Here is a 23419-nt window from a genome sequence, read left to right as displayed (position 1 = left end):
TGATCAATGGGCTACACAGATTTCAAGCCATTTGGTACCTGTCTCTCTATTGGAAATGCTAGATTAAGTTGGAAAGATATGTTCCTGAGATCAGTTCATTTCTACAGCATGATTTTCATTTGGGAATCTGTAATGACCCTAAAAAAATCTGAAATACTCCCCAAAATGTGATTTGCATAAAGAAAAAAAAAATCTTTATATCTTGGTATTGCTTTTACCTGAGAAGATATACATGAAGTAGTTTTCAAAATGACTGAAGCAAATCTGACAATTTATCATAATTGAAAGTGTCTTAGGAAAATGTCTTGGAGGCTCAATTTCCTGCTGAGAAAGGGAATGTCACTGTTGTCAGTGACCTGTGGCTGTAAGAGGCACATGATCAAGACTTATTAATTACAACATTAAATGCCAAATATATGAGATACCACAGACATTTTATTGGATGTGGGAACTAATCAACTTGCTACTGAAGTAATTCAATTCTGTGCAGGTTTATTATTCAAGCACTTTAAAGCACAAGGAATGACAGCTGATATATATGAGGGAAAACTAAGAGAGACAGCAATAGTTCCTTTTAATTGTATTTATTGTATTGAATAAAAGTGATATACAGCTTTCTTCTTTAGTCTGGAAATGATTTGTCTCAAACTTAATTATCATTTAAGTATCAATGGCCAGAACAGAAAAACAACAGCCATCCCCCAAAAACATAGTAATCTTCAGTGAACTTTTGCTCTGCAGGCATCCAAGTGAGTAGTCTGCAAGGTAAAGGTATTATGCTAGACACCTCCATTACCTGCAAGCTTTTATAGCGAGCTCAGGCTGGTCTACCTTGCTGAGCAAGGAAGCTGGTGAGACAAAGTGTGTCCCCCCTGTGCTGTCCTAGGCAGAAGCTGTCCTGGTTCCATCCGAGCCAGAACTCCCTCTCCAACCCCTGTTGTACAGTGATTGCATCCATGTGCTGAATGAACCCGTTGGTCTGGCAAGCTGGAGCTCCCTTTGTCAGATGAAACTTTTCCATGGTCTGTATGGCGAAGCCCATTGGGTTGCATCAGTTACAAATGGCAAAAAAACTGTTCAATTGTGATTCTCTGCAGGTAAAAAGATAATTTGTTAACAGAGGACAAATTACCATTTTAGTAGCACAGGATTCCCGATGCTAGACTTGTTACAGAAATGCATTCCTTGGCACGTGTGAGAAAATGTATTTTAATGAGTGAAAATTTCTCTAACTTTCATGTTTTTTTGAGTGATGAAATAGATGGTCTCTACAGATGATACATCTCCCTCAAATGGAAATATTATGACTTTAGGATAGACTAAACAAGAAAAATAGGTGCTTCCTCACTTGTCAGGAGCTAGATGGTTATGATTTGAATTAGTTAAAAACTATTTTATTTGTACCTGAAGTTTGAAAGCAAGATATGCCCTTGGCTTGGGAAAGAAACTTAGCAGGAGAATACACATCTACTGAGCCACTAAGGCTAATTTTTTTCCATGGAATTTTGTTTTTGAATTTGAAATGCAGATTTCACTTATGTGTACCTTGAGTTCAGTTGTCAATGTACATATTGATACAAGTATTAAAACTATTGTTACAGAGTCAGTTTGGGGTCTTTTCTTACAGTAGCTTGAAAATATCATTATTTGTCTAGTAGGACTGATGTATTTTCAATTATTATGAAGTTGTAGTGAACCCAGCAATACCAGTGAAATCAATTTATTTTATTTTTATTAACACTATAGCTGTTCAGATTTATTCAGATAGAATGTCCACTTGCTTTCTGGCCAAATATTTTCTAAAACAAAAAAGTGCTCTTTTTTTTAGATTTTTGTGTTTGTTTTTTTACTGTTTTCAAACTGGCTTGAATCTTAACACCTCTTTAGAGCATTTGCACTCCTGCTTGTGTGTACAATGGATTTCTGACTCATTCCTTGTGTTAGTATCTGAAGCCTTGACTGTGAATCAGGTAAGACTTGGGAAAGATGACATGTTCACAGCAGCATTTACAGTTGCATAAAATTCTTGTGACAGTTGAGTCATGATTGCACGGATTATCAGTAAGGGAAAAACTAGAGAACAATTTTAACTTTTTACATTTATTTTCTAACCAGAAGAAATAAAGTGCTAGCATAATTAGATAAGCATTTCACCTGTAGTTAACATGATAAACACAGAGATACCAACTAAATTTGATGCAATATGATAGCAAGGGGAAGTGTGCCTACAGGGGTATTTGCTGTTACTTGTTCCTAATGGGGCTCTGCTTAGATAAAGCAACTGATGTCATCTTCATAGAATGCCTTCTGGCTAGAACTAGCAATAAAAATACACAATAGATTTAATGTGGCTTGGCTGTCCTCTGACCAGTAAGTTATTCTGCCAGTTGGCTATAGACAGGAGTGAAGAGTACATTGAGCTTCTTCAGTCTTGCTCTTAAGCCTTTTAGTCCCTTAACGTTATGCAGAACTTGGCATAAATTAGTCTGCAGATGACTCACTGAACCTATGAAAATGCAGAACTGAGTGATAATGGTAAAAGCATAGGCATCACTAGTAATGTAAGCAATCTTGCACTAAATTTAAGAATGTTTTCCTAAACATATTTTCAGCATTGATAATCTAATGCATTAATATTAAAGATATGGTTATATACTACACAAGATTTTCCCTTTTAAACCTGTTGTGTTTAAGTAACTTCTAGGCAAGGACAGTACTGGTAGGCTGATGATAGTGTTATGAAGAATCCTATTATCAAGCAAAAGTTTGTTTTGTGGTTCACTATAGCACTTTAATGTGTAAGGTTATTTTTAAATGCAATATTTCCTTACAGCTTAGATGCTTGGGTGAAGCAAATTACTAGAGAATTTCATCTTTACAGCAATCTCTGGCAATAAATTCTTTAAATTCCAACTATCAGCATCTAATAAGTAAATTGCAAATTGAATTTGAATGAAGCAGACAGACATGGGTCACTCATGCAATCCAAAATCCTTCTGTAAGACCAGCATCAGAACCAATGAGTCTGCTATTTCATACAGTGTTAGTTTCCTTTAAGCAGAAATAATTTCTGATTTATGCTGGTCATTTCTTGAGCAGGTTTGTACCCATTCGCTTACCTGGCTTACAAGAGGTGTACATGTATTTCTCCGCTGGGCCAAATGTTTTACTCCCTGTAAAACAAAGGTTATGGCGCTAACACAAGCTGTTTTCTTGAGACCAAATTCTACCTATAATTTCTTGAATGCAAATCACTGGCATTACACATGGGTAAGTGAAAATTGAATTTACCCTTTAGTGCTCAGTTCAGTTTAAATTATTTTGCAGCTTCTGTGCTGATGGCTAAGAAACCATCCAACCAACCCCAGTAGTATAGCTACTGTGTATACTGCATTCCCTCCACAAATGTAATATAAGGGTTGTTTATAAGTATACATGCTTTAGTTTACAATTCCTGACAAAATTTGCTGTTTTATATGTTACAGGTATATTGAAAGCAATATCTGAAAGCTCATAATTAACCAATCCTTTTGTTCAGAGAATGCAAAGTGGGATAAATTTTCAGATAACAAGATATTGTATCTGAGTTGTTTTCTGCAATTTTTCACACAAATGTGACTGGTTTATGGCAGAGCTATACTAGTTAACATTCCTGCTTATCATCATTATTGCCAATGTATTAAATGTCTTGTGCTTCAGATCCAATCCTGTCTTGCTCTGAGCGCAAATAATTCAACTCCCCACTGTAAATCCTTTCTAATTAGGTTATTTTTGTCTTTTAATCTCTTACTCTGAGAGCCATTAATGATTTTGAACTGGGACATGTATAATTTGTAATAATTTAGCTTATCTGGCTTTAAAAGACCATTTGTTTTCCTTTTAATCTTTAACAACCCTGTTTGGATTTAAGACTGTGTGCAGTGAATGCCAAAGGTAAAGACAATTTTGGTTACATTATGCAATTCTTAAAATGGTGTAGAGGCCTCCAGCTGTAAAGTTGATGATACCACCCATAAATGAATTCCAAAAAGACAATCCCATACTAAAAAAAAAAAGCCCAGAGGGAATAGATGATAATGGTATAGTATGTTCATTTGTTCATTAATTGCTATGCTGCTGTACCAAATACCAAACTTAGTTTTATTATCTTGCCTATTTGAACTGCTAGCTTCATTTTCATTTTGATTGTCAGTGATGAAACGTCTCAGATTTTTGAGATTTTATTGAATCTAAGCTTTCAGAGATCACTGTCAACTGCAGAATAAACTAAACAATTTGCTCGTAATTTACCTAGTTTGATTAACTATGCATAAATTTGTTTTAGTAGAAAACAATAGTGAATTCCTTCAATTGCATATAAGAATATGATTGATACATCAGACAGTAACTGGCAGTCTTAGTAGAAAGGCCAAGGATTTAATTAATTCTCAAGATCCTTTCACATCAGGTTGTTAGATGTGGAATTCCTCTACAATGTGGAATATGCATACAGCAGTCAAATAGGGCTAAAAGTCCTTGTACATCTGTCAGGTGTTTTTAAATGCCTTGTAGAATGATTTTTCTATTTATCGTCAACCTATATATTTAAATGAAAAACTGTATGTCCTTTGAAACTTTCTGGAAAACAGTTTTCAGTGAAGAAAATGAGTCCTTTATTAGTTTGTTATTTTACTCAGTAACCTCTGTAAAAAAAACCCTGGGGAATTATTACTTTTTTAGATGCATAGGAAGAAGTGATACAAAACTTTTCACTGCCAACACTTGCTAATTGTTAATTTATTTTTGCTGCTAGTTGGAATCAGACATTAACAGGAACTTGGAATATGTTATGTGTTGCAGTATTGTTATTCCATATCTGGGATCTTACCAGACTGGGTTTTGGTTAATCAATCTTTTACGGGAAGATACGGTCATTTAAATAAGGTGGAAAAATATCCTCCATATGGATGATTCTCTACTAAAATAAGTTGAAGTGTCTTCACAGCAATGTCAAAATCAGCCAACTAAATGATTGTTGGTTAAAGATTTGGTTATATTTAAATGGAGTTTTTTTCTGCTGTTAAATACAAAAATAAAAAATTGAATATTTTTTTGGTTTTAGTCTTCCAACCACTTCTTCTCTATAAAGACACAATTACATACATATGAGACTTTGAGAGCTACTAAGGGTGCCAGTTTACATAAAACAGCACTTAAACATATGTTCAGTCCCAACAGAGTTCAAGTCCAGCATGTGCTGAGAGTATATTGTTTTGAGAATGAGCTGTTTTCTGTTGTATTTGCCCATGACTCCTTGGAAAGGATAACTATACACACCAGTCCAGTAGAAAGGATAAATCCAGAGCACCTTAATTACTTTTGATGTTATTTTTCTTAATGACCTATTTATGTTCATCTGTGGAGAATTCCATTGATTTCTGAACATTGTAGGCATCACTGGTAGTCATCACTGGAAATGTGAGAGAAGTAGATAATAAATACCTTGCAAATAGGTGAATGCGGGTTTAGATGTTTACACTGTGTGTAAAACCAGATTTAACTGTAATGGAAAACAACCTTTTTTTTTTTTCTTTTTAAGAAAACGGGGCGGGGGGAGGGATATAATCTATTACAAATCTGCCAAGTGTGGACCTGGCTTGAATTCAAGATGCTGTTAATTTCATAAATGGTTTTGAAATATGATGAGTTTGAACAGTGCATGGGATGTGACTGCTAGCAGCACCACAGTGGGGTCCTGGGGATGAGGGTGACAGAAATCCTTGGGCTGCAGGGCAGTGTGGGGCCTCCCTAATGATCAGCTCTGTCCTGGAGCCCCAACAAGGTGGTCCAGGCTGGGGATGGTGATAGGAGACTGCCACAGCCCAGCCACCCCCAGGCACTGCCATAGGCCCTAGACCTTGCAGTATCTGGTCAGGCCCAGCTCAGAGCAGGAGCCCTAACAAAAAAGGCCTTTCCAGAGCCAAGGGGCCACAGGTGCATGGGGGACCTGAATGAGGCACATTCCTGGTCTTTTTCTGTTTCGCTGTGTACAGAAAGTCTTCTCCGAGGTTATGTCAGTTTACTGTGTTGGAGCACACCCTGGTTGCTCTGGTTGTTTCCTGCCCAACAAAATAATCTCAGGTGTCTACTGACTCCTTCCCAGTTAGCATGCGCAGCATAATGATCTGTCTGACCACAAGCCATTTTCCATGCAAAACTGGAAAGCTGGAAACTGTGTTAGAGTGATTTCTGTGCTGGGAAAGGCTGGGAGAAAATGTTTGTAGAAGAACAAGTGGATCTTTCACTTGTTGTTGTTTGCAAGTATAACCACAAAACAGAAAATGTCCCTAACCTTAAATCCATGTTCTTACAATCTTCCACTGGATAGCAAAACTGTAAGCTATTGTGCCAATCAATTTCTTTGATTTCCATGACTTTGGAATAGGAAAGTGGGAGAAGTTGAAACAGAAGTGAGCAAGTTGTCAACAGAGGAGCCTGAGGATTCTGGTTCATTATGGTGAAGAGATGGAACACATGGGCACAGGACTAGCTGTATATCCCAGCATTGGAGATCTGCTACGAACTTTGAGGTAGACAGGTTATGTTCTTCATGCTTGACAGTCCAGTTTGTGACATCAATAGATTTTTAGCCCTTCCAGCAGTCTTGCATGCAGCAAAAGGGTACGATGGTTCCTCTGCCACCACAGGCAATACCTTCTCCTTCTAAGAGGATAAATGTCTTCTTAAACCAGCAGCCTTTACCCTACTTGAAATCTGAGAAGAGGCTTAACTACTGCCTTCTGTTCTCAGTAACTTAACAAAGAAATCAAGTCTGGTTCTGAAAATCTCCTTCTCATGCATGTTAAAATCCTCTGGTTTAATGATTATCTTTTGGTCAGAGCTTAGTGTCTAAATTTGGTGAAAATAAGCTGAAAGGCCTTTCTTTAAAATAGGAAGAAAGGTGGCTTAAAAAGTAGACCTTAATATTCTAGAGTCCTTTTTTTTATTAACTTCACATTTGAGAAAAAAATCTTATGACTTATGTCAGGATCTTTTGTTCACTTAATGAATTTTTCAAGGTATTAAAAATAATTTGTGCAATCTGATGACTATTAAGCTACTAGGTGAGGGTGGGAGTAGAATATAATTTCAATTAATATCCCATCTGAAATAAAAAGAACTGTTCCCAAAGATTTGAAAAAAAAAAAAAAAATCTCCATTGATTCAGTAAAGAACCTCATCTTTGCTTGAAGCTAAGCCATGTGACATGACAAGAACAGCTCCATAGAAGAGAGAGTAGAAAGTATATTCAAAACCAGTCTTTTAATTTCCTACTTCGGAGAATGAACCTCAGTGAAGCTACCAGACAGCCCTGCTCCTCATATACATGCACATCTATCTATCTGTAGATATCCTCCCCATCTTGGTAACTTCTGTGGCTGTTATGATTACAGACCAAATAAAGATTAAACCTCAGAGCACAGCCACACGGTGGCTCTAAGCAAGTTTACTTTGGAATTGTTAAATCTGTGAAGTAATCTTCAATATATGCAAATTAAAAGCTTCTGGGAGTACTGTGCATGCAATGAAAAGAAAATATAGCCTTCTGCAGATGGAAGAAGCAAGCTTATTAGGAATTAATAACTGTCTTAGTCCTAGGGAAATAAGAGAAAATGGTGCATCTAATTCTTACTATAGCAAAATATAATTAACAGGAAGGTCAGAGGGCAAGGACATAGTATGCAATTAAGTTGTCTTCAATCTTGCACTACACAGGTAAACACAATACAAGTTTAATAATGAACAAATCCTCTGGTACCTAGCACACATTTTTAGAACTCTCATCTACACGAACTCTGTGGGGATCTTATTTCTTGCTATAGCATGTTTTGTACTGTATGGAAAATGCAGGAAGACTCCCTAAAGACATTTTCTTCACATCATGCTTTAGGTTTTCTCTGACTCCTCTTACCACTGAAGCATTACCATAGTTCATTTTTCTGCATGTTACTTGAGATTTACTGCTAATCTAGATAAGGCAAAGCTGTAACAAGGCTGCTGCGAACATGCGAAAGCTGTGCTTTGAAGTGATAGTGTAATGAATACCTATGTTAGTTACTGCTAGATATATTCTTTACCTTTTGGATGTCAAGCTATTTCAGTAGGTAATGTGTTTTCTTTTTCCCCTCAGTCTAGGACACGTGATTGAAGATACAGTATTCATTACATGACTGTTCATAAAGTATATAGAGAACAGATACTTCTAGTCTGGATTCAGTGCTGATCCTTCTCTGAGCAGGAGGTTGGAGTAGATGACCTCCCAAGGTCACTTCCAAACTGCATTAGTCTATAAACTTAAGAATTGTATGCAGATATCTGTTTGGTTTTACAGTTCTTTTAAGAAAACAAAATATTTCAGCTACGTATTGGATTTTACCTGCAGTATATTAAAGTTCTCAGAAGTGCTCTGATTTCTATTCATGTCCTTCTGCCACCACTTTACTTTTTCTTCTCTTGTTTTCTGTCAAGAGCCTCCAGACTTGCCTTTGGTTTCTGCCCTATAGCAAATCTAACTAACAAAGACACACTTCCCTTTCTGCTTTTGCTTTCCAAACTTTCTATTCTCCATGCCTCTGAGCCCACGGAGTAATGTTTAAAATGCTACAAGCTGTAACACAGTTGTATAAAACTGCATCCTATTTCTCTAACAGCAGTGGAAGGGACTTGTTAGGCAGCATCAGCTAAGATTTATGCTAAGGGGGCTATCTACACTCAGAAACCTAAGGAAACATACCAAAAGGGGCAAATTCATACACTAAATCATCCACTAACCATTCATGTCAGACCTTCCAACCCTATACCATGTATAACTGTGAATGACAAGCTAACAATCTGAGAACTGTTTAGTCACCGTCAGAACGAGTGCAAAAGTGATCTGCTTTATTTATTTATTTACTTTTTAATCCATGGAGTTGATTCTATGAATGTTACAGGATTTTTTTTTCCATAGGCAGGATTCCTTGTGATCAGAATGATGACTGAAGTGAAGGGTGAATGCCCTTGTCACAGACAATCTGTGAAAATCCAAACTGAGTTAGCTGAAAACAGGAAAGGGGGAAGAAAAAGGGGGGGGGGGGGTGTCAGGGGGTGGAGGGTGAAGGAGAATGGGAAGTAGAGAAAGAGATGATATCGACTAATTAGAAAATTGGAGCAGAGAAAATAGTTTTGCCAGGGTATACTCCATGTTTTTTGGGGTTTTGTTCTGTAACTGTTGTAAAACAGCAAGCAATCATTTATAAATTGGGGGAATTTCTGTTCCATCTAAAATCTTACAAAGGAAAGAATAAAAGCCTCTGCAGAAACAGTTTTGGTCCTGAATGAGATAGAAACCAAGACTCAAGAAGAAAGTAATTTTTGTCTCCTTAGGGAAAGACAAGTCTGAAATTCAGGTAGTAGGTCCTTTTCAGTGAGATGTGTGAGATGCAAAGCAACAGAAGTGTGTGTGAGATACCAGCTTGCTCTCCGCCTCCTTTAAAAAAAAAAAAAAAAAAAAAAAGGATATGGACTTGGATATGAACTGGATTTCATGCACTCAGCTGCTTAATTTTTTTATTTTTTTTTTTTATTTTTTACTCTCAGATTGTCATACCTTTTATTGCATTGAAGCAAGGAGAAATAACCAACATAATGACCTGTGAGGAGAAGTGCAGGAGGTGTCTGGACAAGGATGTGGTGTTTGCTGGTTGAGAAAAGGGCATGTCTACCATGTGCAATGGGGTTCTGCTGCAACCTGCTTTTGCAGCCTTGCACCTGCCTGTGCTCTCTTGACTTTTGTGGGGGCCCTTGCATTCTGTATAGTCAATTAACAATTGGGGCTGTTGCTGCAAGCTCCCTCATCGCTTGTGAAAGTTGCACCCTGTCAATGACTCTTCCTGAAATGAAGGATGGGTGATGAGGCTGCAAGGGTTTCAGAAGGTGCATAACAACTCAAAGAATATGACCCTAATTAGGCAACAGCTCAGTAAAATGTTCCTTTCTTTCTCAGCTTTAAAACTCATTTACCCTTTTCATGTGTGTCAAAACATGCCAGATATTATGAGCATGATCTCTTGAGATCAAGCTAATTCATGACTTGGTTAATCTCACAGCTCTTTTTATTGAATGATTGTGGTATATTTTATATTCATTTTTCGCTCACTCTCTCTGGTATAAGGTGAGGTTATGTTTGTTTTCAGGGATATGACTATATTTTGTCTGACAAAAAATATGTGGTTAGTTTGAAATATCTGTTATTCTGTGCTTCCTCCCTTTTTCCTAGCGAATAACAGGGAGGTAGATGATGATCATACTGCAGTGTTTACATCGACATAGGAAACATTGCAGATATTTTTGATTTACTGAACATACTGCATATTGTAAGGACAAGAAAAAAAAAGGCAGATGAATCAGAATTAACTCCCAAACAAAATCATAGTAAAATAACTGATTTTGAACAACCCTAAGAAGGTAGTACAGATTCAGTATTTTCAGGTATATATGAATGTTTCCTTAAACTTCTGGATTTGGTTGAGAGAAGGAGTTTCTTTAATGTTAATAATATCTACGTAGCTCCTTAGAACAAATGGTGATTTGAAAAATAATCTTACTATATTCAGTAGTGCATATACTGAGACTGATATTTACAGTTCTTCAGTTCTTATATTAATTATATAATATAATATATAACATAATATAATTATATTAACATAATTCTATATTAATTTTACGGAGGAGGCTTTGTCCACTTTTTTCCCCTTTGTGTTGGTGTTGGCAATTTAATATGATTACTAGGAGCAAACTGAAGCTCCTGCCTTTATGGCTTTTCTTGCATATCTCATAGCTAAAGAAAGATGGTGGTGAGATGATTTTTATTTTTTTTTTCACACAAGCAAAGCTCAGTTTTAGCCATCTTAACTTACAAAAGGGAAAATTAGGAAAAATATTATCTTCATTATGCTTCAGACATCAGCCTGAGATATCTATACAGAAATGTACTGCACTCCTTATCTAAATGTGGAGTCAATAAATCCATTAATACTAACTGATCATTTTTCTTCATATAGTAACTGAGTGGTTTGTGCCTTTGTTATATCAGGAAAAAAAAAATCACACAAAAAAAGTGCTACTGACTTGGGTAGGAATTTTGCCTGAACAAAGATGACAGGCTGTAGCCCAAATGATACTCTTTTCAGTGCATATCTGCTTCATTTTATAAAGCTTCTATATTTTGGTAGCACATATGGGAATGGCTTATATTTGGATTTTGAATTGCTTCAATTGGAGACAAAGCTGCCGTGGAGATGTCAGGTTGTTATGCATTTGTTAAGGTTGTGTTTTGTTGCCTACCTGAATGACTTTGAAGGTGCTAGTGCTATCTGGAGTCCAGACAGCAACAGAGAGGAGGAAAAATAACTACTTCATTCGTATAAAGTTTTTCTTTACATGAGTGCATCCATTCACAACAGCCACCCTCCACCCTGACACAGGACAAAGGTCTCGCTAATGCAGCTCCTATCCAATATACTGAAGGCCTTGGGCATGCTACACAGCTGCAGGTTGGCAGGGGCATGACACTATTAACCAAAGCTGTCTCTCAAATCTCAACTGACCTTAATACCAAAGCGGAACTTGCCAGAGAGTCTTTACTCCCTTCAGGCATTGATCAGTTCTTTTTAAATGGATAGGAATGTAGGGTTTCAGGCTTTTATCACAATTTAAAAATTCTGTATGTATAATGTATAATTTTGTATGTACCCAGTATGTATAAATTGAAGAGAACTGTACAAAATGATAGAAAGACTTCATGTCTCAGCTATTAAATATGGTCTTTTAATGTCTGTATTTTTAAGTGTGTGAACATACATTATGTATATGTATAGGTGTTTCTGGCATATCAAACTCTGGTTTACGCAAATCTTGGCAGAAGATATTAAAAATGTCTGTTCAAAAATGCAAATAGCTGAAGCAGGTATTTGCTTTACCATTACTCCACCTACTGGTATAGTGCTAAACTGACTGAGATATCAGAGTTTAGAATAAAGAAAAAAAGGGGAATAAAACTTCCCAAAGCATTGGTATCAAGTGACTAGATAAATGACAAAAATGGCAATTGTGGGGAATGATAGTTTTAAGGAATTAATAAAGGTAATTTTGGATGGGTTGGGGCTGAATTGCTTCTTTCTGCTCATAAGTACATATTAGTGGTATACCTACTGTTTTAAATATCTAAAACTTAAATTGGGAGGAGTCAATATTTTAATGGACGTGTTTGTACATTTTATTACAAAACCACGTGCACATACTCTATTTGAATAACAGAGTAAAATTTTCTTGGAACAGTAAAATATCAATTAAAGTCTTTCAAAAGCTACCACAATATGAGTAAATAGGGTACGACACTGTCTGAAAAATTACGCTGGAGAAAACAAACACTGTCACAACTGGACCACATCAGTTACTTGGGTCTGAGGTTTACAATATATGATTCCTTTTTACAGTGTAATTGCTGGAGGAGCCCAAGCTCTAAGAAGGGCTTCCCCTTCTTGGGGGATACCCCAACATACCCTTGTGGAAGCTGTCCATTCTGCATGTAATGCAGCCCTTGTTCAAGGGCTGTTGATGCTTGAGACATGTAAATGAAGTTCATATACATCAAACCCAACTGCAGGACTACCCTAGGTTACGCTGCAGAAAGAAAAGAATAAAAAAAAAAAAAATAGTTTATTGCTTTTTGGAGGGCCTAAGAGTCTATAGCCCCAAGTCAGCTTTGTGGTTGCCTGGTTTCTCACTCTTTCCACCTTTACTGCATTAATATCATTTTGCTATGACTATCACAAGATTTCATAAAATCTACCATGCTGTGAGATCTGTGAGAAGGCTCTTCATCAGAGAATTCCGTGGGCCATGGTTATCTGTCAACTTACTTTGTTTATTTTAAAATGAAAGACAGTGATGAACTGAGTCTGTTATTTAGATTCTCGCATGCAGTTTACATATATGTCATACAAATCCTTTCATTTACATTTCTTTTTTTGGTTACCTTTTTTTTATTGTTGCATTTTCTTAAGTACTAAGAAAGGATGTTAGTTTTTTAGCAAATTTAACAACAAAACTATGAAAACCATTTTTTTTGTTTTTTACTTATGTGGCATTGCTCCTTTCGAAGGCCTTATAGTGAACCTTTTCCCCTGCTTGTGTAATTGAAAGGGTAATAAGGGCACGGTCACCTTTTGTTGTCATACCTGCTGACACCAACTTGAAAAGGATCTTTTTTAGTAGTTGTTTAAAGACTACTTATCTTCCTTTTCTTCAGAGGACCACATGCCCACAAAAGCAAGGTAAAACCTGATACCTCCATCAAGGGGATTTATAATCCACGATGGATTTAATCTGTTAGATGACTCCAGGTAGTCCATTAAATCTAGACTCCTCAGCTATGCCTAGATGAAGGGTGAAGAGAAGGGATGTTTTCATAATCGTGTGTCTGCCTTTTGCATCCTGATTAACAGTAGAGGCATACAGATATTTGTACATGGTAGGCACATCATGTCTGCACAACCGAATCACTAGGACCCTGGAACATGTTGTGGTGCATGGCTGTCATCCAGTCCTGTCATGATCTGTGTTTCTGCTGTGCATGCTTTAAATAATCATATAGCTGGATGTGTAGACATATATCTTCCTAGCTGCTAATGCCTTTTCTTTAGATAACATAACTAAAAGCTTATGACAAGAGCTGGTATGGAAAGCCACCCAAGGGTTTAGGAAAAGAGCGATGTAAGGTGTATGCAATCACTCATTTGAATTGGTAAAAGATACCTTTTTCATCTGGGGGAGGTAGGAAAGAATAGTTAGTGGGAAGACTAGACTGAGAGCTGAGGTGGGAGCACTGTGTTGAAAAATGTAATGCTCCCAGGTGCTTATATATATAAGCTCCCAGGTGCTTATAGTGCTTATAGGAAGAAGTGTAGAGGGGTAATTAGGTGAATTTGCCCCTGCTCTGTACTGTAGCGCTGAATACAGTGCTTAATCTCAGCAGTGCAAAGGTTAAGAGATGCAGGTCTAAATGGTCATTCAGGGCTATGCAATTAGCTTTCATACTGAGCAAAGCCAAAGCCAGAGAGCTTGCACCTGTGGATTCTTGATGGAAAAAACACTCTTGACTGAGCATAGTCTAAAGTGAGATCTTTTTTCTGCAGAGCACAGAAAGGCTGTGCGCTGAATACAAGAGGATCAACACAGCTGGTTGCTAGCATCTTGATTAGGGATGGATGAACTGGTTTGGATAAAACAACAACTGGTCTGGCTGTGTACAGAGCTCCAGCTGAGCCTGAATTTGGAAGGGGCAAAACAATACAAAGCTGATATTGTTATTTTCACATATACACATTAACATTTTTCTGTACATCCTGGTTGCATGAAAACAGCTGGAAGACAATGCAAGAATGGCACATTTCCTGCCTTGCTGGAAAGACAGGCAGTCTCTTGATCTTTTATTATCACCAGACATGTTTCAGAAGAAAAGAGACATGTTCCTCTGAACCAGTCACAGAGTATACCCATTTCCTCACCTCTATTTCAGACTATTCAACCTGCAGCAGTTGAGAGAAAACTGTTAGTAACATTCATATCTCTGAACAGCTTTTCTGAAGTGTTTTTGAAATTTTAGCAGAGGAGGTTAGTTTGGAGCATTGAAAATTGCCACATGTGCAAGTGTCAGTGTTCTTTGTTTTGTGTTTGGATGCCTGCATAAGCGTGGTAGTGTGGCCACTTTGTACGTCATAGACAAAGGAGTTGGTACTCTTGCTCAGTCATATAGATGATATGTTGGCAGTGCTTAGCATTAAGACTTTGTGGGAACATTGTGGAAATATTTGCATTCTGATATAAAGTGAGGTTCCCCCTGGCAGTTGTGTCAGAACATGCACTCTATTTTTTTTTTGAAAATGCATTTCAGCGTTTTACATCCCAAAATGTAGCTTTGTCCAAGCAGTCTCTTAATGTGCAGTTATAAATAAATTAGTGTTCAGTCTTCTTGTTGAATATACTCACATAGGCCTTTTTCAGTCTTCTTTAATTTCATGAAGATAGAACATAGAAAATCAAGTTCTGTGGCCACTAATTCAAATCATGGCTAATCTTTGGAGAGCTATATTTTCCAGTGAAAGATGCTATTTAATATACATAATAGTTTTTTTTTTTTCTATATATAATTGCACAGAAGGGATTGTTTCCAGTAAATTAAAATTTCTTTGACACCAATTATTTTTGCAATATGAAGATGTAGTATTTTACCTTCATTTCATTTTCTCTAAATTAATCTGATGATGATTAGATTTAAATAATAAAAATAATGAGCTATGTTTCCTTCTGTAAATTACTTCTTTGTCATGTGTGCTTCCCTTTGTATTGAACTTGGTGACTTATTTGCTTTTAGGAGTTCTGAAATATTCTGACACTAATTACATTTTGAAATATAACCTTCCAACTATGTTGCTTCTGTTTTTTACTCTTTTCAGATTGGTTTAGAAGCATTGGCTTGTTATTTTATTGCTGAATATTGAAGCTGAGAGCCATATTACATATATCAGTGTGCTTTCTTTTCCATCTTTAGCTATGTTAATTAAATTCTGTATTCTCTATATCACTCATGATTTGTAATGTCTGTTGCCAAATCCCAGGCTCTGCAATGTGAAATCTATTCAATATAAATATTTTATTTGTCCAACTGTTTTTGAAACTAGTTCAGCCATAGTCTCTAGTATTTTCTTTCGTTGTTGTGTACTAAATGGCGATTGCAGTATATAACAAAAACAAAGGAAAATGTTCTGACATGTTCCATGCAAAAATAATAGATTAAGAATATATTTCTCCTGCTGCTAGGAAAAAAATGCAAAGGTCTGTCATCAAAGTTGCTGGTCTAAATGTGACAAAAAGGTAGCCTATTATCAACTCAATCACAGCAATGAGTCCAGTGCTCTACCTGGTTGAACACTGGACATGAGACAGACCCCAGTACCAGGAATGTAAGAGGAAGTTACAAAGAACTTTGTGTTCATCAGTGATATATTTGATCTTTAGGGGAAAAGATTAATGTGTTGCAGGTGGTACTTGCCTTATGTCTTAAAGCTATAAACACATAAAGATGATCACAGTGGGTCAGACCAAAGATCTACCTGACTCTGTATTCTGACTCCTACAGAATCTGCACATGAATATTTAGGAAGGAGTAAAACTAAAAAAAAGCATATAGGATGCTTCCCTTCTACGTTTTTACCATATCTGACTGTTTTCATCTCAGGGAATTTTATATACTGAGCCTAACTTCCCTTTGCTTAGGTTATGCAAGACCTAACAAGGTCTTTGAATGTATGTATATCTTCTATTATTCTGTCTCCACTTGAACCCAGGTAAGATTCTGCATCCCACAGCATCATGGGTATCCCAGATAGATAATCAGTTCCTTTTTTGTGTGTGGAGCCTGCCTCCTGCTATCTTAATTTAATGTCCCCTAGTTCTGCTACTATAGAAGAGAAATTGAGCAGGTCATCCCTAACTACATTTTTACGTACCAGTTATGAATTTGTATTTTTCTCATTTCTTCCCTCAGTTGCTTCTTTTGCATGTCAGATATTTGTTGATTCTTGTACAAAAGCTGCCCTACACGTTTGGTTTCCTTCTCATTTTCTCTGTGCATATTTTATGCTACTCTATCCCTTCTGAGATTAAGAAATAAACAATATTTAAGATATGGGTGTACCATGGATTTATATAATGCCATAATGAAGTTTTCAATTTTATTCTCTATTAATTTTGCAGTAGTTTCTAACATATGCTTAGTACTTTTCAACTACTACTGAGTACTGAGCGACCATATTCATAGAACTGTAGATCATAATCCGAAGATCAGGCTCTGAAGCTGTAATGCAGCTCAGCAGCCGTGACTTTAAAAGTGGAATTGTGATTGTTTCTTCCATCTAACTGTACTTTTACCTATATTGAACAACATCTGACATTTTATTACTCAGACTCTTAGTTTCATAAGATCCTTCTGCAATTTTTCACGACTCTTGTCCTTCCTACTTTAATAACTCAGTGTTGTCAGCAAACTTTGCCAGCTCATTCCTTTTGTGAGGTTATATTTATGACTATATAGGCCAGCAGGGGTCCCGGTGATACTCTGATGATTATTTTCTTTCACTGTTGGAGACCTGGTCATATTATACCTACCTTCTTTTCCCCATAGTTTAGCAAATTAACTAGCCAGAGTGTGTGTGTGTATGTTTTTGGTTTTTTTTGTTTGTTTGTTTTTTGTTTGTTTGCTTTTTTTTGTTTGTTTTCCTCTTGCATATGGTAGTCTAGTTCTTACAAAGCTTTTAGTGAAAGAATTTTTTGAAACCTTTGTGGAAGGCCAAGTAGATTATACCAAGATGATGATCTGTATCTAGTTTCTTGTTGAAATCCAACACTGAGAACTCCAATAGATTTTCAAGGCTGCACTTCCCTTTTGAACAGACACATTTTCTTTTTCCAATAGATAATGCTTATCCTAGTTTTCATTCAATCTGTCTTTTATTAAGGCTTTTACTAACTGGCCTGAAATAAGAATCAGGCTTTGCATCTAACCCCTTTCCTACCTTTAGTATGAATCCTTTCCTACCTTTATTTTATCACTTTTATTTTATTTTAATGACACCCCATCTTTTATTTTTGGATACCAGCTCAGTTTAGGCAGGAACTTATATATCACTGTTTGTCTCCTTCATCCTCAAGCTCCTTTGGAACTCCTGGGTGGGCACCATCTGGTCCTGTTGAGCTCCTACTCTTCAATTTGTCCATTTGTGTCAATATTTTTTTGACAATGATTTCAGTTCTGGAAGGATCCTCTGACAAGTCTTCTAGGCAGAGAGATTGTATGAGAGAGTATGGGAGTCTCTCCAGTTCTTTCCATAGTGAACAGCGGTGTTAAAAATAAATAAATAATAAAAGAAAATCTGTCTGCTGTACTTACATTTTCTCTGAGGGCACTTTTTATAGCCTTATCATTAATTGATCGTGCAGGCTTTTTGTTGGCTTCTTGTGTATGTTAGAGGAAGGATTTTTTAGTTTTTATTACATTTTTGTATTATTTGTCATTTGGACTTCAGTGGTGGTATTTTCATGAATAGGGCTCTTCCTCTTTGAAGGATGTCTTAGGATACCTCTAAACGAACTGCTTAAATATTTTGGAGTCTTCCTTCTCTTTTAGAGATGTTTGTTAAGAGGGTTTATATGATCTTCAGAAAAATGTGTTTGCATTGTCATCATCTTTGGATATTTGTGAAGTCCAGTTTGTTTGTAATCTAGTTGCAATGAATATTCTGTTGACAAATTCTGAACACAATTCTAAGTCTTTCATCAGATATATACAGTATCTTTTAACTGCTATTTTGTGTTGCTCTTTTTTTTCATGTGTAGTAAAGTTAGTGAAAAGTATCTAGAATTCTAATCAGCTGATTTCTTTTTTAATTTGAGTCTGTTTAAAAAAAAAAAAAGCTTTAAATGAAAAGGGATATGGAAATTATTCAGCAAGTGAGACCCACAGAGATTTCTATGATTGCTATAAACATGAGGGATTCCAGATGGGGTTCCCCACAGGAGCTAATGTATGGAAACCTGAACATTTTGCAGATTCTTTTAAAAACTCAGTAGATCAAAAATGCCATTTTTCCTCTGTTGCTTACCCATCATATTGTATATTAATAAATGAATAAAAAGATAAAAGATAGAAAGAGGATAAATATTGTCAAAGTTATATTCCTGTCTCATCATTACCGAAAAATTATCAAGCACATCTGACAGCCCCACATAATACCTTTTTTTTCCCCCATCAGATATGCAGTGTGTATTGAGGACATACTGTGGGCAGTCTTTCTCACGGTCTTACATTTTGAGGAATATTGTGAACTGGAATATTGCATTACATTATCATTTGAAGAACTTGGTCAAGATTTCTCAAGTGTGCAAATGAAGTTCTGTTTTGTGATTTTTGATTCCAGAAGAGGGAATGGGAAAGGGAGATACGAAGAAGTCATGTGAAATCCAGGGATGAGATGAGGCTGTGGAAGCAAAATTTCTAGGAAGGTTCCTGGAGAAGAGGGTAGGGGGAAGAGAAGATGAACTGGGAAGAATGGGAGAGAAGATTGCCCTATCCCTTCTGGGAAAAGAGAGATGAAGAGCTGGCCCAAGGATTTTGAGAACAGCATTGTTAATGAGTAAAAGGAAGACAGTAGATGTGGCAACAGCACCCACCCCATGTATCTACTGCTGATGTGCTTCAGAAAAGTGTATGAGGAGATTGTTCAGAGTCCTTTAACTTTGAATCAAATTAGTACGTCTTACCTGATTTGAATGGTTAAGTCTGAAAACCAGATGTTTCCTTCAATCCAGCCATGAATGCTTCCACAATCACAGCCTGAGACTTGCTTAGTTTGTTCATTTACTTGGCTTGTTCTCTTACACAGAATAGAGGAAAGATACTTTACAAGCATTTGAATAGGGAATTTACTCAATGAGAAATGAATTCATAAACTTTTACTGAGTAAACAATGGCATCAATTACTCATTTTGGATATGTTGATTATTGAACACCCACGTATGTCAAAATCCTGGCTTTGGGATGTAGATGAGAACTCACACGTCTACGAAGAAGCAAATTCACCTTGAAAAACAGACATCTCATATTTTGGCACTCAGTAAGTTGTAAGTCCCATGTTGGAGACTGTCAATGGACACCATGCATACCACACAGCATGGAAAAAAAAATAAAGATGATCTACAGAGTACTCAGCTATGGAATAAGTAAATAAGTGATGTGATGTTTGATTTTTGTACCTGTTATGTTTTCTGTGTATCGTGGCTACCACCAGCATTATGAGTTTTGTCACTGGAGCTATAGAACTTTTTTTTTTTTTTTTTAAGACTTTATAGAAGCCTTAACTGTCTCATAATTAATTCCTACCAGAGCATCTCTTTGTTGCTCTGACAAGAAAAGCTAAGCAGCATTAATATCTAACCTGGAAATTAGCACTGAAATAGGTCTAAAAAGCATGTGTGTTTGTTGGTTAAGGTCACAAAGGTCACAAATTTTCTGCTTTCTAATGTATCTTTGGCAAAGATTCCTGGATCTCTCCATTGGCAATGCTACTATGAAGGAGCCTGGAGTTAACAGGGAAAAAAAGGAAGGGAAGGAACTGGGATACCAAAGCAAAACAGTTTACAGCCTTCTTTCATGCACACACTAGCACAAATAATAGAAGAGGATTAAATTTAATCTGCTTAGAAAGGGAGTCAAAATTTAAATAAGGTAAAACTCAGAGAGAAGGAAAAGAGACAGAAGCAGGATCGCTCTTAAGGCAGTTAGTCAGCAAAGTGCCCATTAGTTAACTGCTAACATGGCACAAGACACAACATTGTATTGATTTTACTTTATTTTATTGGTAAAGGGAAGCCTTATATATGTGTGTAAACTGCATTTCTGCAGGTTAATCTTAGCGACATATTTCTACAACATAATTAATGCGAGCATCTGTGAACGATTTAAAATCAGAAGAAATACAGATATTTCATAGAGAGTAATTCTACTCCAGTCCTCTGCTATTCAAGAGATAAGAGCTGAAATGCAGCTTGGAGAGAGACCCAGGGGAATAACGTGCATTGGAACTTTATGTACAGAAGCAAGAATGAGTCCCCTTTCAATGGAAAGTCCTCTTACAAGGTTATGTTGAAGAATAAGGTCATTTCACATTTATTCCAGTTAGAAGAACACTCCAAAACTCCTGAAGAATATGAAGTATAAGAATTAATTAAAATACAAGGGAAAGGTGCTTCTGTCTAGAAGACAAATAGTGCAACTGGTGATGCTTATGCAGGGGCAGCAGTAGACAGGCTGTCAATTTCTACTTGGAAAAATAGTTTTCTCTGCTTTTCTAACTTTCTTTATAAGTAACTGTGGTAACTGCAAAAGTAGAACAGCACACAGCAGCATACACAGATGCCTGCCTATAATGCTGTGTTTGTATACATTCAGAACACCCACGTATCCTGTGCTAATAATGTGTTGATTTGTAGTTTAAGCTGGCATTAGGCACCCATTGGATTTCATGCGTAGATAATGAGGAATTCAGAGAATTGGCAGCTCACAGAGATAACACTACAGTTCATCTGAAAGGGACTCTTTTGGCACTGCTGCTTGGCAAACAGTACTTCTTTGGTAGAGAAAGGGTGCTCATCTGAAGCATGGCCTCAGGTCTCTTGCTCTTATGTCTGGCAGAATTCATGTGCTTTTGGGATGACCTGCAACTATGAAAATCAAGTTCTGAGGCTTCACTAATGACATTGGCTCAGTGCTCCAATGTGATCTTCTGCCCAGGCTTCTGACAGGCTTCAGAGGATGTTGCTTATCAACTTTCCCAGCAAAAAGAAGACAGATTTTATGTTCATATGGACGTAAATTTTTGCAGATGCCAGAGGAAGAGGGGTGGGAGGAGAGCAAGTTGTTATGTTACCTTCACATAGCATGTTGATTAGGATAGGCTACTCATGGCTAAGAAGCCACGGTAGTCTTTTCTGGATTATCCCAGAAAAGTTGCTATTCCTTTTTTCATCTAAGATTATACGTGAGATCACTGAATAATAATCTAAGCCTCCTCAAACTGAGATGTGAATGAAAATCACAGTGGTGATTAGAAAACACTATATTCCTATATTCCTAATCTGTTGCAAAGAGAGAGGTAAAAGCTTGGAGAGTCTAGATTTCAACTGAAGAAAAGACATCGTTTCTTCACACCTAGAAAATAGTATATAGACTAGAAGCTCTTAAGAATATTTTGGGGCTTAGCAGTACTTGTTCTCAGCACTGATTTCAACTAGCTTCTCATATATTTGGCTGGAAAATGAAGCCAATAAATGAGTTTTGATAACATTTAAAACAGTAATTCAAGTTTGCTACTATCATTTCTGGAAATAGGACAAACATATTTATGGCCAAAAAAAAAAAAAAAAAAAGCACTGTCAAGTTAAATACATGCCTAATGTTGAAGAGGAATCATCCATTATTTTGTGGGGGCTCCCTTCTCCTAAAAAGCCCCTTCTCTCCTCTTCTCTCCTCTTAAACAGGAAAGCCCCAATCTATATGGGTTGAAATATTTATAAGTAATCCCCAGTTTATACAGTCTGAAACTGCTGTAATGGTGTTCTACTACTGAGGTCATACATCAGCCTATGAGCTTCTCAGAGATTTAATGTATTGATCCTTCTTTGTTCCATTTTCCCTTATCCAATATCTTTAGCACAATCACTAATTATTTATTTTAGTAAAAACACAAATGCTCCAGTGATCATTGCCAACAGTTCAGCACTAATGAGCAGCTCTCTTGTAACTAACCATTGTGTGCATTCAATACGAGAAAGCAAATCGGTAAGGAAAAAGCTACAAGCAATGTTCTGTTACAGATAGTAGTGAAGAGTAAAAAAAAAAAAAAAAGATCTTTGTAATTATTAAAAAGTTTGACTATCATCTTGAATAGTGAATCTTATTGAGTTATGAGTTATCAAAAACAACCAATGAACATGAAAAATAGTCACCTATCCCACACATCTTCCATTTGATATGCTTAACATTTCTACATTTATCATAAAGTATACATTTAGCTGTTAAAATTTATGCACCTAGTTCTGTCAGTCATATTGAGACCACTCATTTCTTTCTTTCAAGGACTTTGTTAGGCATTTTAATGGTAGTGTTATGTTCACACTTCATGAAGCAGCATGATCCTCTGACCTCACCTTCACTTGAGTCAGGGTGTTCAATGCTTAGCATCCCTGTGTTGAATATATAGCCTGCAATACAGTTACTCCCATATTTTTGGCTGTCTTAAAATATATGTTCATGGACCACTATTATTGAAGAATAAAACTAAGCTCTTGGTTAAATAATCTCCTGTCTCTCCTTGCTGCTCAGTAATAAGCAAGCTCTGTGCCCTGCAGATTTGAATACTTTAATGCCACTGTGCAAGTCGTGGATGGATGCTATTAATATCATTGTAAAAGTGTGGCCATGGAATTTATTTTTATGACGTAGGAACCTCATGACCCTCTATATCATGTTAAATCTTCAAACTGTTCAAAATTAGGGATAACAGGTAGCTTCAAGGAAAGAGAGAGATGAGCTCTTTCTCTAAAAGAGTCACTGTACTTATTATTAGTTCAAATATTCCCCACCTTTGTGGTTTACAAGTATGTGGCTACTGAGATGCCCCTTCAGCCCAATTGATGGCGATCACATGAGTTATTCTTCAAATCTTAGGGAAAACAGATTGATGTGTCTTTACTTGAGAACTCCATACTTTATCAAGTACTGAGA

At 36.6% G+C, this 23419-nt stretch overlaps 1 long non-coding RNA gene across 3 annotated transcripts in view; it reads left to right on the top strand.

Moving 5' to 3' along the window:
- Window positions 1-22072, top strand: part of LOC106016455 (uncharacterized) — a 71535-nt gene extending 49463 nt beyond the window's left edge. For 2 of the 3 annotated variants that reach the window (XR_003494752.3, XR_011804102.1), the window contains one exon: window positions 18891-22072. This is a non-coding gene — a long non-coding RNA (uncharacterized lncRNA). Of the gene's footprint in view, window positions 1-9618; window positions 9734-18890 lie in introns of all 3 variants that reach the window. The other variant, XR_011804101.1, reaches the window with a different exon arrangement.
- Window positions 22073-23419: the final 1347 nt, after the last annotated feature.

The sequence above is a fragment of the Anas platyrhynchos genome, chromosome 1 (assembly GCF_047663525.1).
Source record: "Anas platyrhynchos isolate ZD024472 breed Pekin duck chromosome 1, IASCAAS_PekinDuck_T2T, whole genome shotgun sequence".
In the NCBI taxonomy this organism is placed as follows: Eukaryota; Metazoa; Chordata; class Aves; order Anseriformes; family Anatidae; genus Anas; species Anas platyrhynchos.
Note: the sequence above shows the minus strand (reverse complement) of the source record. Positions and strands in the feature narration are given on the sequence as shown.